The 18,168-nt window shown below is 49.6% G+C and overlaps 1 long non-coding RNA gene across 1 annotated transcript in view; it reads left to right on the top strand.

Annotated features, from left to right (window-relative positions):
- Positions 1-7,825: 7,825 nt before the first annotated feature.
- The window catches only part of LOC140408730 (uncharacterized), a 97,866-nt gene continuing 87,523 nt past the window's right edge, over positions 7,826-18,168 (top strand). The window contains exons 1-2 of the long non-coding RNA XR_011940180.1: positions 7,826-8,425; positions 15,481-15,578. This is a non-coding gene — a long non-coding RNA (uncharacterized lncRNA). The remainder of the gene's footprint in view (positions 8,426-15,480; positions 15,579-18,168) is intronic.

The raw sequence follows: 18,168 nt of genomic DNA, 5'->3' as shown, positions 1-18,168 counted from the left end.
TGGCCTCGCGCATGCGCAGACCGGCCGGCATATTTCCGCGCATGCACGGGGGTTCTCTTCTCCGCATCAGCCCCCGGGCAGTATGGCGGAGCCTAAAGGAGCCCGGCGCAGAGGAAAGAAGTTCCCCCACGGAACAAGCCCACCCACAGATCGGTAAGCCCCGATCGCAGGCCAGGCCACTGTGGGGGCACCCCCGGGGTCGAATCCCCCCCACGCACTCACCTGCTAGGTCCCGCCGTGCGTGAGGTGAGTAATTCACATCGGCGGGACTGGGCTAAACTGGACGGCCGCTCGGCCCACCTTTCATGATCACACAATCAGGGTAACCTTCAGCTTCTTTCTTCCTCATGTGTTTACTAAGTTCCTTGAATGTGTCCATATTAGAATCATAGAATGGTAACAGAACAGAAGGATACCATTCAGCACATTGTCTCTGTGTCAGTTCTCATAGAATCACTACAGTACAGAAGGAGGCCATTCGACCGATCAAGTCTGCACCAACCCTCTGAAAGGGTGCCCTACCTAGGGTTAGGCCCCACCCTATCTACTTAACCCAGTAACCCCACCTAACCTACCCTTTTGGTCACTAAGGGGCAATTGATCATGGCCAATTCATCTAACCTGCACATTTCTGGACTGTGGGAAGAAATCGGAGCATCGGAGGAAACCTACGGAGACACGGGAGGAAGTGCAAACTCCACGCATATGGTGATATGCCTGTGAATAGTATTGTACATAGTTAGCAATGCGACCTCCAACTGGCTGGTGGCATCAGACATTGGTCACGCGATATGGGACACTGGCCAGTTGGTAGTAGGATGTACGACAGGACAGTCGCACTTAAGAGTAGCTCGCAAGGCGTTCGAGTAACTTTGTCTGTACACAAATCTGTTAGTTACCTTTCCATGTGTTTGGCAATAAATCATCGTTTCAATTAAACAGATATATGTTCTGTGTGTTTCCTTGTTAACAGTGGCAACACAGAAAACATGGAACCAGGAGTGCAGAACATTTAAAGGTAAAAACAGAAGAGATAAGGTGTGGTAATATAATCAGGGCCTAGTTTTAAGGCTGATTAAATTGGATATCCTAAATTAAGGAATTGGGCACTTTAAATTAAAATCACAGTCCTCTCCAGCAAGAAGCCTACAGAATCTGAATATCCGAAATACACAACCAAGAGACAAGCTGCCAGAACATGTCTGGGCCTGTCCCATTCAATCGCCCATCAAAGATCATCGCACTCTACTGAGACCCAGCAGGAGATCATCGTATCCCATTGAAATGCACAGGTCTATTGTCCGTAGCCCAGATTGAGCCAGACCTTCCATCACCTAGAGCATCTACTGTCACCTTATTTGGGAACAAGTCATGTGCAGCCCACACCAGCAGATATGGGACACCTGCATGGGCTCGATTGGCCTGTCAAACCGTCATCAACCGGACCATTGGCTGCTGGGACCCTCTCCCGAGACCTCATTGGCCGGAAGCCAGAGAAGTGTCTGGAAAGGCGGGGAGAGAAGGGGATAAAGGTAGGCATCTTAGGTGACTTTGACCAGACCATAAGGAAGGGAGCAAGCAAGGAAGAAATAACCAGCGAGAATCACCTTTGCAAAGAGGAACCAGAGGGACTCAGGGATCGGCTCTACAGCATACCAAACCACCTTTGCAGGTAGTATAGTCGAATCCTGGGTGTTTCATATATATATAGTGGGTAATTTACGGGTTAACTATATTCAATAGACTTCCGGTGGCAGCCATGGAGGAGTAGGTCGCACATTTGGTATCTTCCGCTTGTGACGGAATTTTGGGACCTTTTCTCCTGGGTTTTTTCGGAAGTTCACTGGATAAATCGGAGAGTGAGACAGTGAGGAGCAATTCCCCACTGGTGTATGGAGAGCTGGACTAGAAGTGGCCGTGTAAGGAGACATAGTCAAGCAAGGAAGACGCGGGTAGAGCCGGCAGAGCAGGAAAGCATGGCGGAGACGCAGGACCCTGAGGAGGTGGCACAGTGGTCACCGGTACAGCTGGTGAAAATCTTTGACGAGTGCTTTGCCAAGCTAAAGAAAGACATGCTGGACCCGATTAAGGCATTGTTTGATCGGGTGGAGCAGGGTCTAGAAACCCATGAACGGGCGATTCAGAAGGTGGAGAAAAGGTGTCCGAGCACAAGGAATATATAACCGTGCTGGAGGCCAAGGTGAGGCTGATGAAGGACCACCAGAAAAGGTTGCAGGAGAAGTTGGAGGACTTGGAGAACAGGTCCAGGAGGCAGAATCTGAGGATCGTCGGCCTCCCTGAGGGCAGTGAGGGTTCGGACGTGAGGGCATATGTGGCAAGTATGCTGGAAACGTTGATGGGGGATGGGACATTTACTCGATCGCTGGAATGGACAGAGCGCACAGAGCGCTTGCGAGGAAGCCGCGGGCGAATGAATCGCCGGGTCCGATGGTGGTGCACATGCACCGGTTCCTGGACAAGGAACAGATTTTGCGGTGGGCAAAGCAGGTACTGTAGCCATGTAAAATGGCTGCGTTCCGATTAATCTGGCCAAAACCCAGTTTAAAACGGCTAACCCGAAAGACTGCTGGGAAAAGCAGCCAAGAAGACACAAGCAGGCAGCTGCAGACAGTTTTGCATATTCGGCTCTGGGAAGGTAGCCCAGATCGATACTCAGGGCTATCAACAGCCCATCAACCCATGTATTCGCAGTTGCATTCAGGACTGTTTGCAGCCAATCTACTCAGACATCCACAGTTACATCGGCTATCCCCGGGAACAATTGCAACATATTAGCAATTGAATACCGGGCCAGACCTGTCGGCGCCTGCAGTGGCCGAAACAAAGACAGGTGAGCGACCACCCCCCGATCGAGGAATCGCCTCACCATTGGACACATCGACCCCAGAGATTGGGGACAGAATCCAATCACTTGGGACTCAGGGTCAAGGGCCACCCCGGGAGGCGGGAAGCCCCTGGGCCCTATAAAAGTGAAGGTCCAAGTTCAGATCTCTCTCTCTCTCCTCTTCGCCTGCTCGAGACCTTCGCAAGACCAGCCACCGGCAACTGTAAGTTTGAATCCAACGATCGCTATCCGGTAGCGACACCTAGCCACCGACCTGTAGCAGCCTTTTGAATCCCGCGAGCCAGATTTGATTGGACAAGCCATTTGTTTCCCTGACCTGGTGGACTCTTCCTAAAGTTAAGTATTGGCCAGTAGTGATAGGTTTATTATATAAATAGTAGTATTAGGGTATTAATATTGCTTGTTGTATATAATAAATGACCGTTGTTTTAATCCTTACTAAGCGGTGTGCTGTATTATTACTATTTTTTATTTTTATTTTTTTCTTGCGGCATGGGTTGGTACCTGGGACTTCGATGTTGTGGCCATTTCGGAGTCATGGATAGAGCAGGGACAGGAATGATTGTTGCAGGTGCCGGGGTTTAGATATTTCAGTAAGCTCAGGGAAGGCGGTAAAAGAGGGGGAGGGGTGGCATTGTTAGTCAAGGACAGTATTACGGTGGCAGAAAGGACGTTTGATGAGGACTCGTCTACTGAGGTAGTATGGGCTGAGGTTAGAAACAGGAAAGGAGAGGTCACCCTGTTAGGGGTTTTCTATAGGCCTCCGAAAAGTTCCAGAGATGTAGAGGAAAGGATTGCAAAGATGATTCTGGATAGGAGCGAAAGCAACAGGGTAGTTGTTCTGGGGGACTTTAACTTTCCAAAGATTGACTGGAAATGCTATAGTTCGAGTACTTTAGATGGGTCCGTTTTTGTCCAATGTGTGCAGGAGGGTTTCCTGACACAGTATGTAGATAGGCCAACGAGAGGCAAGGCCATATTGCATTTGGTACTGGGTAATGAACCAGGACAGGTGTTAGATTTGGAGGTAGGTGAGCACTTTGGTGATAGTGACCACAATTCGATTACGTTTACTTTAGTGATGGAAAGGGATAGGTATTTACCGCAGGGCAAGAGTTATATCTGGGGGAAAGGCAATTATGATGCGATGAGGCAAGACTTAGGATGCATCGGATGGAGAGGAAAAGTGCAGGGGATGAGCACAATGGAAATGTGGAGCTTGTTCAAGGAACAGCTACTGCGTGTCCTTGATAAGTATGTACCTGTCAGGCAGGGAGGAAGTGGTCGAGCAAGGGAACCGTGATTTACTAAAGCAGTCAAAACACTTGTCAAGAGGAAGAAGGAGGCTTATGTAAAGATGAGACATGAAGGTTCAGTTAGGGCGCTCGAGAGTTACAAGTTAGCTAGGAAGGACCTAAAGAGAGAGCTAAGAAGAGCCAGGAGGGGACATGAGAAGTCTTTGGCAGGTAGTATCAAGGATAACCCTAAAGCTTTCTATAGATATGTCAGGAATAAACGAATGACTAGGGTAAGAGTAGGGCCAGTCAAGGACAGTAGTGGGAAGTTGTACTTGGAGTCCGAGGAGTTTGGAGAGGTGCTAAATGAATATTTTTCATCAGTATTCACACAGGAAAAAGACAATGTTGTCGAGGAGAATACTGAGATTCAGGCTACTAAACTAGAAGGGCTTGAGGTTCATAAGGAGGAGGTGTTAGCAATTCTGGAAAGTGTGAAAATAGATAAGTCCCCTGGGCCAGATGGGATTTATCCTAGGATTCTCTGGGAAGCTAGGGAGGAGATTGCTGAGCCTTTGGTTTTGATCTTTAAGTCATCTTTGTCTACAGGAATTGTGCCAGAAGACTGGAGGATAGCAAATGTTGTCCCCTTGTTCAAGAAGGGGAGTAGAGACAACCCCGGTAACTATAGACCAGTGAGCCTTACTTCTGTTGTGGGCAAAATCTTGGAAAGGTTTAAAAGAGATAGGATGTATAATCATCTGCAAAGGAATAATTTGATTAGAGATAGTCAACACCGTTTTGTGAACAGTAGGTCATGCCTCACAAACCTTATTGAGTTCTTTGAGAAGGTGACCAAACAGGTGGATGAGGGTAAAGCAGTTGATGTAGTGTATATGGATTTCAGTAAAGCATTTGATAAGGTTCCCCATGGAAGGCTACTGCAGAAAATACGGAGGCATGGGATTCAGGGTGATTTAGCAGTTTGGATCAAAAATTGGCTAGCTGGAAGAAGACAAAGGGTGGTGGTTGATGGGAAATGTTCATACTGGAGTCCAGTTACTAGTGGTGTACCACAAGGATCTGTTTTGGGGCCACTGCTGTTTGTCATTTTTATAAATGACCTGGAGGAGGGCGTAGAAGGATGGGTGAGTAAATTTGCAGATGACACTAAAGTCGGTAGAGTTGTGGACAGTGCGGAAGGATGTTACAAGTTACAGAGGGACATAGATAAGCTGCAGCGCTGGGCTGAGAGGTGGCAAATGGAGTTTAATGCAGAAAAGTGTGAGGTGATTCATTTTGGAAGGAATAACAGGAAGACAGAGTACTGGGCTAATGGTAAGATTCTTGGCAGTGTGGATGAGCAGAGAGATCTCGGTGTCTATGTATGATCCCTGAAAGTTGCCACCCAGGTTGAGAGGGTTGTTAAGAAGGCGTACGGTGTGTTAGCTTTTATTGGGAGAGGGATTGAGTTTCAGAGCATTGAGGTCATGTTGCAGCTGTATAAAACTCTGGTGCGGCCACATTTGGAGTATTGCGTGCAATTCTGGTCGCCGCATTATAGGAAGGATGTGGAAGCATTGGAAAGGGTGCAGAGGAGATTTACCAGAATGTTGCCTGGTATGGAGGGAAGATCTTATGAGGAAAGGCTGAGGGACTTGAGGCTGTTTTTGTTAGAGAGAAGAAAGATAAGAGGTGACTTAATTGAGGCATACAGGATGATCAGAGGATTGGATAGGGTGGACAGTGAGAGTCTTTTTCCTCGGATGGTGATGTCTAGCACGAGGGGACATAGATTTAAATTGAGGGGAGATAGATATAGGACAGATGTCAGAGGTAGGTTCTTTACTCAGAGAGTAGTAAGGGCGTGGAATGCCCTGCCTGCAACAGTAGTAGACTCGCCAACACTAAGGGCATTCAAATGGTCATTGGATAGACATATGGACGATAAGGGAATAGTGTAGATGGGCTTTAGAGTGGTTTCACAGGTCGGTGCAATATTGAGGGCCGAAGGGCCTGTACTGCGCTGTAATGTTCTATGCTCTATGTTCTTTGTTCTATGTGCATATGAGTGAGTTTCTGTGGGCAAATGAGTGAGCGTGAATGAGTGAATTTTAGTGACCGAGTGAGTGAGTGTAAATGAGTGAGTGTGAATGAGTGTGAACGAGTGAGTGTGAATGAGTGAGTTTCAGTGACTGAGTGGGAATGAGTGAGTGTGAATGTGTGAGTGTGAATGAGTGTAAATGAGTGAGTGTGAGAGAGTTACAGTGAGTGAGTGTGAATATGAGTGAGTTTCAGTGAGTGTGAATGAGTGAATTTTAGTGACTTAGTGAGTGTGAATGAGTGAGTGTGGATGAATGAGTGTCAGCGACTGAGTGTGAATAGGCGAGTTTCAGTGAGTGTGAATGAGTGAATTTCAGTGACTGGAGTGTGGAAGAGTGAGTGTGAATGTGTGAGTGTGAATGAGTGAATTTCATTGACTGAGAGTGTGAATGAGTTTCAGTAAGTGTGAATGAGTGTGTTTCAGTGACTGAGTGTGAATGAATGAGTGTGAATGAGTGTGAGCAAGGGGCTCATCTCGATAATTTTCACAGTTCTTGGCCATTTCCCCTGGGACAGAGTCTCCTTGTCCAGCATCGAATCTAAAAGGTGAAAATGAAAACACTGGACACCAATTTTAGCAAAGGTGGAGGAAAGAGATGAAACACAAAGGGAGAAGTGAGCTCTGGAGAATGGCAGGGCTGTCAACTGGGATTTCTCTGATGCACGATTTGAAGACACTGCCTTGTGTTCAGTCCTACAATAATCCCAGATTCATCTGATCTGCATAACTTCGAAGCTCCCGAGCCTTTCGCCCAGCCTCAGCCCCTAGCTCAGCATTTAGATCACAGGCTGCCTTCAGCTCTGTCATTGTACAACTCTGCAGCAGCAACAGATTAGATCCCAGTTAAAGTCTCGCTCTGCTGCTGCTGTAGACACACACAAGCTCGCCCCTTGTTTACAGCCTGGGATTAATGGTCTCAAGCTCCTTCTCCCACACAGCAGCCACCCAGACAAGGTGAGTGGTGGGGTGGGGAGGTGAGGGGAGTGGGGGGGGGGGGGGGGTGCCTTGCAGCTCAAGGGTCCAGGGGGCATTTTTAGCCACAGAGCTGGGAACTGGACCTTCTTAATCTTTCTCTTTGGGCAGTGTATGCCTCACGTCACAGGCTAGTTCACTTCGCCAAGAGGGAAGGGACATTGAGACAACATCTTAAGGGGGAAAAAAAGTTTCATCACAGAGAGGGGGGGGGGGGGGGGGGGGGGGGGGAGGACGACAAGTGTCACACTATGGACCTACTGAGAACTTCCCCCAGACCTTGTCAATGTAATAAAAAAGTACATCAAGGTGGTGGTGGTGGGGACAAGACCGAACAATCCCAGGACTTCACTGGCTGGCAAGGCAGATGCAAGAACTTTTAAATAGTTTTTCCTCCCAGTCTTGAGTCCTGCCCCCCCCCCCCCCCCCCTCCACCCAAATAAAAAACCTCCACTCCTTCCTTCATGGGTTCAAGTGTCTGTCCCTGGCACAAGTTAGATTGGCACATTGCCTGGGGCTGGTGGAAAGGCGTCTTCTCCCCCCCCCCCTCCCAGTGGCTGCTTTCTGCTCAACTCTTTCCAACCTCCCCCACACCAACACTTTGTCATCAACTTTTTTTTTTCAATCTCTCTCTCTCTCTCTCTCTCTGCCCTCTCCTTTCTCTCTCTCTCTCCCTTTCCTGCCAAGTGCCCGTCACAGATCAGGTCATCTGCAGTTTTAACAGCAAAAGAGGAGGAGAGAGGGAGGGAAAGGGAAAAAAATAAATAAAAGAAGCTGGAGTGGGGGAGGGAGAGAGAGAGAGAGAGAGAGATGGCGGCCCTCTAAGATCCCTGCAGGCAAGCCCCATGAAGGAGGAACTTTCAACAGCAGGGCAGCCAGAGAGAGGGAGGAGGTGGTGGTGGGGGAGGCAGATCCTGCTCCTCCTGAGCTTGGGAGTGAATGGTGCCGGCAGGAAGACTGCTCCTCTCCAACTTGCCAATGCTGATCAGTGAGAGGCGAGCCTGTGTTGCATTGATGTGTGCCTCTGCTTTCTCCAGTGGCAGAGGTGGTTAGTGCTTGCACACACACACACAGGGAAGGCAGCTCTGGAGGACTAGGAGCGAAGCCAGAGCCCCATCTTTTTTCTTTCTCTCCCCCCCCCACCCCCCTCCCTCTCAACATTTCTCAAGATTTCCTCTTCCACTTGCATGGATCTTGTGCTTTCCAGGAAGGAGGAAGGTCCCTCAACACACTGTGGCTGTGCAAGAGGTGAGTGGTCTCTTTGTTCTTTTGTTTTTTTGAATGTTTCTCGTGGCTCCCCTTTGAGTTGAGAAGGGAAAGTGCTCCTCTCGCTCTCTCTCTCTCTCTCTGTGTCTCAGCTAACGCAGAAGCCATTGCATCCGGAGCTTTTGCTTTATTTGGTTGGTGTATTTTTTTGTTTTAGGAGCTGCCTGTGACCATGCTAGCATTCTCTCCATGAAAGCTCCTTTAGTTGTGGTGCAGCTGGTCTCAGGTCTGGAGACCGCGGTGTGCTGTATTATTAATCATAACCTGAACTTGAACCACGTGGCGGTATCATAAAGATACCTGGCGACTCATGAGCAAAGGTGACGTAAACAGAGCAAATAGACTAAGGTTAAAAAGAGCAACAGTACAGAGCAGCAAGTGGGAAAACTATGAGTTGCGCATCTAAGTGGGTGAAGTTCGGGATGCTGTATCCAGCACGTCTTTGGGTCACGTTTGAGGACCAGGAACTTTACTTTGAATTACCAGACGAAGTAATGAATTTTATCAAGGACAAAAGACTAGCTGGGGACTAAAGACACTGAGCCTTGGGGGAGGGCACTGTGGTGGTGATTTGGTGAAAATCACTTTTGTGCTGTTCTGAATATATAGTTGTCATGATATTCAAACACACACATCATGATAGACACACCAACAGACAAATCAGAACACACAACACCACAACCAATGACAGAAAGATATAAAAGCACAGACACGACCCCCGGTGGTCAGCATTAGCTGCAGAGGAGAACCAGGACACATCTATTGCCAGACAGCACGTGCAGAGTATCCAGAACGAACTGTATTAAAAGAGTTATAATAAAATAGAGTTGTACCACATACAACTGTGTTGGCTCATCTGTGCACCAGAGCACCCAACAGCACATGGTACAGGAGTGGATCGATACCTGCCGGCATACCTCCGTGTACACAGACAACCAGCAGTGCCCAGGCATGATGTACGAGCTCCCGGTTCCGCAGGCGCTCCAGTGCGACGGCGACCTCCACGAAAACTGGCGGCGATTCCGGCAAAATTTCGAATTGTTTCTGGTGGCAGCTGAACTCAAAGACCTGGATGATAGGGAAAAAATTGAATTTCTCCTCACCGTCGCCGGTGCAAGGGCAAGAGAAATGTTCAGAAGGTTCAGGTTCTTCAGGAGGCAACAAAGGTACGATTACCAGGCAGTCCTGGGCAAATTCTCCAAGTACTGTGAAGAATACGCAATCCAATGGGCACTTAAAGGTAAGAAAAGCTGCAGTACTCACCTCGTGGCTGGGATCCCGGAGCCCGAATTCCCAGAGGCCGAAATCCCGGGCCTGAGAGAGGGCTGGGTCGAGGTCGGCGGCCATCTTGCTAAAGGTATAACGCTAGCACAGTTGCGCGAGCAGTGCGCAGAACCGGAAGTTTCGTTTGCGCATGCGCGAGATGCTGCGCATGCGCAGTCAAGAAATCGGCCATCGGTAAAGGAACAGCGATCTGAGCATGCGCAGTCGCTTCCTACGTGCTACATACCGAGCGTCAGGATGTCAGAGGCCCCAGACTGCACCAATTTAAAAGGGAAATGCCCCAAATCCAATTTAAAAGGGAAACGTCCCAAATCAAAAAAACAAAAATCTGTTAAAGCTGTAAAACAACCTTCCCTCACCTGGAATGACAGCACAGTGCCGCAAATTGACCCAGGAGATGAATTTGACCTCCGAAGAACCCTCCGACAAGCAGTTACCTACGCACAAGCCGATGATTCCGACCTTGAATACTTCGATGACGGTTTTTACAGGGTTTCCGGACCTCGCGAGCCCAATGATAGCTCCGTGGTCCTATATGACTATGGCTCGGACGAACCTTTCGTGGTGCACATTGGCGGCCCCCACATTGAATCCGACGCAGATGCGGATTCATTTTTCGGATTTGAGGATCTTCAATCCAGCAGATATGACGTTCCAACTTATCAGTACCGGATGATGCTGCAGCCTGACATTAACAGACAGGGAGCGGTGCAAGCACACGGAGAGTGCCCTGCTGCCACACAGAGCGTGGTCCACGTCCCGCTCAACGTTCCCGACTCTATGAAAGAAGACATGCAAGACTCCAGAGTGCAGTCCTCGCATGAACCAGAAGTGACTCCAGTGTCACAAGCTTCCACAGCAAGCTCGTGGACAGACTCCACAATTGCAGAAATGCAAGACTCCAGAGCGCAGTCCTTGCACAGACAAGAAGTGACTCCAGTGTCACAAGCCTCCACAGAGAGCTCGTGGACAGCCTCCACGATAGAAGCAACGCAAGACTCCAGAGCGCAGTCCTTGCACGAACAAGAAGTGACTCCAGTGTCACAAGCCTCCACAGAGAGCTCGTGGACAGCCTCCACGATAGAAGCAACGCAAGACTCCAGAGCGCAGTCCTTGCACGAACAAGAAGTGACTCCAGTGTCACAAGCCTCCACAGAGAGCTCGTGGACGGACTCCACGATGGAAGGAACGCAAGACTCCAGAGCGCAGTCCTTGCAGGAACAAGACCATGAGGGTCTAGCAACCTCTCCTGACCAACCAGCGGCAGACGATGCAAGTCTGCCATGCTCACGTGAACAGCAAGAAGGCTATAACAGCCTACCATGCTCCACTACACAGCAGCATGACCATGACGGTCTCTCATGCTACAATGAAGGGCACAGCGCTGAAGACTGTTCAAGCCCAACTGAAGACAAGCCAAAGGAATCGCCTCGTCCAAGCCCGAAGAAAAAAGGTTTATGCGCTGACCTTCAGGATCATTGTAGCCGAACAGAGATTAATAATGCTGCACGGCCACAGAAGGATGCTGAGGATTTGCTAACGAAATTAATTGAATGTTTAACTTGCAAGGAGCAGACTGAGAATTGCCAGTGTTTTAGTACGGATCGAAAAAATGGACAAGACATTGATCCTCAGGTAATGGAAATAACACAACCTGAATCATATCTACAGCAGGGACAAATGTCTCCCTTCAACACAATGCCGCAAAATCCCAACTTCGGAGACCAGCAGTTAGTCAGTAATGACTCTTCAAACCTGGAGGGGAACATTAATTGCATTGAACCTATACACACTCCACTGATTATTGAGCAGAACATTGGAGCAAGAATCCTGAGGACACCGACATTGAGTAGCCAGATAACGAATTTAAAACCCACAGCAGTTTCAAGTGAACCAAGTGTGCTTTCCACTAATGGTGAAGATGCAGATAAGGTCGACCCGATTATCCATTGTACCACACTAACCCCAGTGATTAAGCAGTTATGTATGGGGAGTATAATGTGGGCAATTGAGAACAGTAAAATAGAGACTGTGACCATGCCAGTCCCAGCAAAATCAGACCCAGAGACCATGAAGGCATGTACATTAAACAAAGTTACATATGAGGTACCTGAGAAGAAAAGTGAAACGGAATGTTCTTTGGAAAATGGTACAATGTCGATAGAAACAGTGGATCCTATATTCGAGACCATACATATGGGAGAATTTGGGGGTAATAAACAAGGTTCTGCAATGTCTGGGGGAAGATTTAAAGTTCCAAAGAAGAAAAGCCCAAATGAAGGACAATGGCAAGACAATGACAGTCCACCGACATGGTGTGCACCACCAGATGAAAACTCTGACAATTTACCCAACCCTAGTGAACAGCAAGCTGCTAATGACGATCTATCCACGGGATGTGAGACGAGTGACGACAGCATCCCACTTCCCATGCAAAAGGTGCAAGGTGACAGACCTCGCCTAGTGCGTACCGAGGCACTCGACGATCACGGTGGGACCACTGACGACTGCGGTGGCGGCGCACCGCTTCCACCCTCGATGGCTCGAGCCTCTCCGCTGGTTGGTGCATTCCTGCATGTTCCGACTCCAGAAGTGCAGCTTCAGGGAATCTCGGCTGCCTCCAGTGAACCTGTTGGGACTCCGGACGGGGGGCATCGACGGAAGGCAGACCGGACTCCAGATGGGGAGCAGCCAAGCGCCGACTCTGATTTGCGCACGCCAGACCTTGCTCCGGACGGGCGGTGTTGCGGCCTCGGTGATGGCACGCTCAGGGTGACGGCAGATGCCACGGCGACAGGGAATGGATCGCGTGGCAGTCCCACTGGGTCGGCAGTGGCAACCAGCACCGGCGGTCCAAGATGGACACACCAATTCGCGCCATCGCCAGACGTTGATGCGAGCAACAATTCTCTCTCCAAGGCGACATGCTTCGACGTTTCTCTGCGGAGTCACCCTTCCGGCACAGCAGGTGGCCGGAACCAGCGTACACGGTCTCGGCCAACTTCCACATCTGGCACAGTCATCGCCTTGCATGATATTAGTGATGGTGCTACTTCGATGGCAATGACCCATCGGCTACAAGATGCCGTCCACCACAAACATAAAAAGAAAACAGACTCCACCTTGTTCCTGGCATGCAGGGCGGATGGATTGGTGCGTAGGCGCAATCAGCGGGCTTTGTGCCGCCTTCCACGCTCGCAACTGCACCGTACGCACACGCCGGATCCTCCACTGGTTCCCAAGGATGACTTCGTGGAGATGCCACGGATCATGCCCCTTCCATCGCCACCAGAACCAAACCACAGCCAGGGCACCACTAACAAAGATGTTGAATGTTATATTTGCACAAATGAAAAAACCAAGCACTGCACGAAGTACAACAAATGGTAAAGTAGAGACTTCGGCAACAGCATCACCTCCAACAGTCCAAGGTGAACCAGTGTGACCCCAAATCTCCACAGCTGAACCGGCTTGAGGACCAGCCCATTCTTGAGGCGGTCACCCATTAGACTGGACTTATAACGCTGTTCATACGTTCAAAAAGCCAAACACTTCTGTATTATAACCTGTTGTTGTTTATTGTTCCAGATATCGTCTGACCGGACCAATGTTCAAGTTTTTTTTTCTCTCGCATCCAAGTTTTGTTATGGTACAACCTTGTTAGTGTGACGCACCCGACATCGCCCCATGTAAATAGTTACGTCATAAACACACGCTGTACACAACACAAACACACACTCTTAGACGCACTCACGACACAATTATATTTATAACCACGTAGGCACTTATCTTTGTAAAAAGGGGGAATGTCATGATATTCAAACACACACATCATGATAGACACACCAACAGACAAATCAGAACACACAACACCACAACCAATGACAGAAAGATATAAAAGCACAGACACGACCCCCGGTGGTCAGCATTAGCTGCAGAGGAGAACCAGGACACATCTATTGCCAAACACACTTAGGGAGACAGCACGTGCAGAGTATCCAGAACGAACTGTATTAAAAGAGTTATAATAAAATAGAGTTGTACCACATACAACTGTGTTGGCTCATCTGTGCACCAGAGCACCCAACACCACAATAGTGTTCTATGTAACAAGGGGTTAGTTCTGTTTCTAAAGTCAACCTTGTTTGGGAGCTGGGTGGTGGGATTTCTTCTACTGTTTGTTTATTGGGAACTGTGTTGCTTTGAATATGTATGTCCAAGCCGGGGGGGGGGGGGGGGGGGGTGGGGGGGGGGGGGGAGAGAGAACAATGGGGAGATAGGATGTCTGACACCATGAGCGGGAGTTTCTAGGTTAGCTAGGGTAGCTAACTCTCGGAAGCACAGTGGGGGGGCGAGCAGGTGTCAAGTTTGATATGGGATGTTGGGTCTTTGGTGCTGTTACTAGGGGGGGAGGGAGAGGGGGGACTGCTCTGCTGATGGGAGGAACTGTTACTAGGGTACAAGTGGGAGGTCGAGGACGGCGGATGCCCGAGGGCTGGCTCGAGGAGGTGAGGGACGCGAGATGCTGAGAAGGGTAATGGCTAGTTGGTAGGGGAGGCAGGTACACCCCCCTCCCCACCCCCTGACTAGGCTGATTACTTGGAACGTCAGAGGGCTAAACGGGGATTGAAGACAGACGTGGCAATGTTACAAAAAAGACACCTAAAGGTTATAGATCCGACCAGATTGAGGAAGGGGTGGGTTGGACAGGTATTCCATTCAGAGCTGGACTCTTAGACCAGGGGGGTTGCGATCCTGATTAACAAACGGGTGGCATTTGAGGCAGGGAGAATCGTGGCAGATATGGGGGGCAGGTACATAATGGTGAGTGGGAGGCTGGAGGGGATGCAGATGGTACTTGTGAACGTATATGTTCCAAACTGGGATGATGCGGAATTTATGAGGCAGGTATTAGGTAAAATCCCAGACCTGGAGTCGCATAATTTGACCATGGGGGGAGATTTCAACACAGTCAATGATCCAGGATTGGACCGGTCAAAATCTAGGATAGGGAGGGTACCAGCCGCGGCGAAGGAACTAAACAGGTTTATGGAGCAGATGTGGAGGGGGGGGGGGTAGACCCATGGAGGTTTTTTTTCTCCCCGTGTCTGCGTGGGTTTACTCCGGGTGCTCTGGTTTCCTCCAAAGATGCAGTTAGGTGAATTGGCCAGGCTAAATTGTCCCTTAGTATCCAAAAGGTTAGGTGGGGTTACTGGGTTATGGGGATAGGGTGGAGGCATGGGCTTAAGTGGGGTGCTCTTTTCAAGGGTCGGTGCATACTCAGTGGGCCGAATGGCCTTCTTCAGCACTGTAAATTCTATGATTCTATGATAAGCTTAGCTGACTGGTCTTCCTCTGGCCTGAAGTACTATTAGTGGCTGGTTTGACTTGACAAGGAAGATAGCATTGACTCCGGACTCAGGTCTTATCAGGCCCAATCTCCACATGCAAAGAACTCCTGATCGTTTTGCATTGAATTCAATGGAAATAATTGTGAGAGATGTAAATTGGGCTACCTCCTCACTATCACCCACTTTACATTTTCAGAAAAGGTCTAGTCCCTTGTCCTTGCTCTTTTGTTGAGCCTTTCACAAATAATTATTTTTTGTCATTAAGCTGCTGTAACCTCATTTTACAGCCATTTTATGGGCACTACGCATGTGTACTACACAGTTTCTACATATAAATATTCTTTGTGTTTCACTGTACAATTGTTGATTAAACATCTATTTCTTTATTTTCTCGTGTTTCAGCCACAAGATTAACCTGAATGAATGTGTGCAAACAAAGAACAAAGAACAATACAGCACAGGAACAGGTCCTTCGGCCCTCCAAGCCTGCACCGACCATGGTAACTGCCTAAACTAAAACCGTCTGCACTTACGGAGTCCGTATCCCTCCATTCCCACCCTATTCATATATTATGCCCCTTAAATGCCGCTATCATACCTGCTCCCACCACCTTCCCAGGCAGCGGGTCCATATATTTACCACCCTCTATGAGAAAAGCTTGCTTCACATATCTGTTCTAAACTTTTCCCACGCAATTTAAACCTATGTCCCTAGTACTTGACTCTCCTAACCTAGGAAAGAGCATCGGACTATCCACTCTGTCCATGCCACTCATAATCTTGTAGACCTCTATCAGGTCGGCTCTCAACCTCTGTCGTTCCAGTGGGAACAGAGCAAGTTTATCTAACCTCTCCACATAGGTAATGCCCTCCATACCAGGCAAAATCCTAATAAACTGCTTCTGTACCCTCTCCAAAGCATCCACCTTTGTTGTTCCAGTGAGAACAGACCAAATTTATCTAACCTCTCCTCATAGCTAATGCCCTCATATCAGGCAACATCCTAGTAAACTGCTTCTGTACCCTCTCCAAAGCATCCACTCTTCTGGTAGAATTAGAATTGTTCCAGAATCTATTCACTAATTCATATGTGTGGTAGTCGGTATTAGAGGTATTACGGTACCCTGTAATGGTGTAAGACCATTGGTGTAGGAGGTACTATTTTCATTGGTTAAGCCTGCCTGCTGGTTCCGCCCAGTAAGGCAGAGTATAAGAGCCCGTGTTGCCCCAGCAGCTGCCTTCTGTACCTGTGCTGCTGGGGGAAACATCTAGTGTAATAAAGCCTTCAATTGTCTCCAATCTCGCTTCTGGAGTTATTGATCGAGCATCAATTTATTACACTAGATTTTAAAGAATGGAGCTCCGAATCAAGCCGGAGTATCTGCAACTCAGCCCCCATGCGGCAAACTCAGCGGCAACCTTCAAGCACTGGCTGGCATGTTTTAATGGATATCTCAAGACGGCCACAATTACACCCACGGAGGACCAGAAAATGCAAGTTCTGCACTCGAGGGTGAGCCCAGAGATCTACACTCTCATCAAGAACGCGGATGATTTCAAGGCCGCAATGAATCTGCTGAAAGGACACTATATTCGCCCTGTAAACCAGGTCTATGCCTGACATCTACTAGCGACGAGGCGACAAATGCTGGGGAATCGCTGGAGGAGTTCTACCGTGCGCTCCTGGTGTTGGGGAGGAACTGTAACTGCCCACAAGTTTCGGCCAGCGACCACACAGAACTTTTGATCCGGGACGCATTTGTTGCAGGTATGCTGTCCTCCCAAATCCATCAGTGATTGCTGGAGAAAGAGACACTAGGCCTCAAGGAGGCACAGGCCCTTGCTAGCTCCCTGGATGTGGCCGCCCGAAACGCCCACGCTTAAGTCCCCGACCGCGCGACAGCCCCTTGGGCAGCGTGGAACCACCCCCCCGCGACCAACTCCGATGCATCCCCCATCCCCCCACAAGCTTGTGCTGTAAGACTGCCAGGCAACCCTGGGGAGCCCCGCTGCTATTTTTGCAGGCAATCCAAGCACCCCCGACAGCGCTGTCCGACCCGCTCATCCCTCTGCAAAGGATGCGGCAAAAAGGGCCACTTCATGGCGGTATGCCAGGCCCGGGCGGTCGCTGCGGTTTCCGGAGGCGAATCGGGACCGCCACCACAACCCTCTCCACGGGCCACGTCCGGCCAGTGGGTGCTGCCATCTTCCTCCTTCAGGGCCACGTGTGACCTCCGGGCGCCGCCATCTTGTCTCTCAGACACCCTGTGTGATGGATGGGCACCGTCATTTGTGTACTCCCAGCCATGTGCGACCAGTGGGCACCGCCATCTTGGCTGGACTCTCAGACCCCGACTCGGATTACCATACACCGCCCGAGGAGAACATCCAACTTCTGCCACGACTAACCTCAGTGACCCTGGACTAGTCTCGGCCCCGAACACTCTCGACTGCAACGACGACCATGCTCATCAATGGGCATGAAACATCCTGTCTGATCGACTCTGGGAGCACGGAGAGCTTCATACACCCCAACACGGTAAGGCGCTGTTCTCTCCCCGTTCACCCAGTCAACCAAAAAATCTCCCTGGCCTCTGGGTCTCATTCAGTGGAGATCAAGGGGTTCTGCATAGCGAACCTCACGGTCCAGGGAATGGAGTTTAAAAATTACCGGCTCTACGTCCTTCCCCACCTCTGCGCTGCCACACTCCTAGGGTTAGATTTTCAATGCAACCTCCAAAGCTTAACCTTTAAATTCGGCGGCCCCATATGCACACCCCCCCCCCCCCCCCCCCACTGTCTGCAGCCTCGCGAGCCTCAAGGTCGATCCGCCTTCCCTGTTTGCGAACCTCACCCCGGATTGCAAACCCGTCGCCACCAGGAGCAGACGGTACACTGCCCAGGTCCGGACCTTTATTAGGTCGGAGGTCCAGCGATTACTGAGGGAAGGTGTCATTGAGGCTAGCAACAGTCCCTGGAGAGCTCAAGTAGTGGTTGTAAAGACCGGGGAGAAGAATAGGATGGTCATCGATTATAGCCAGACCATCAACAGGTACACACAGCTTGACGCGTACCCTCCCCCCCGCATAT

This window comes from Scyliorhinus torazame, chromosome 3 (assembly GCF_047496885.1).
Source record: "Scyliorhinus torazame isolate Kashiwa2021f chromosome 3, sScyTor2.1, whole genome shotgun sequence".
Classification (NCBI taxonomy): domain Eukaryota; kingdom Metazoa; phylum Chordata; class Chondrichthyes; order Carcharhiniformes; family Scyliorhinidae; genus Scyliorhinus; species Scyliorhinus torazame.
Note: the sequence above shows the minus strand (reverse complement) of the source record. Positions and strands in the feature narration are given on the sequence as shown.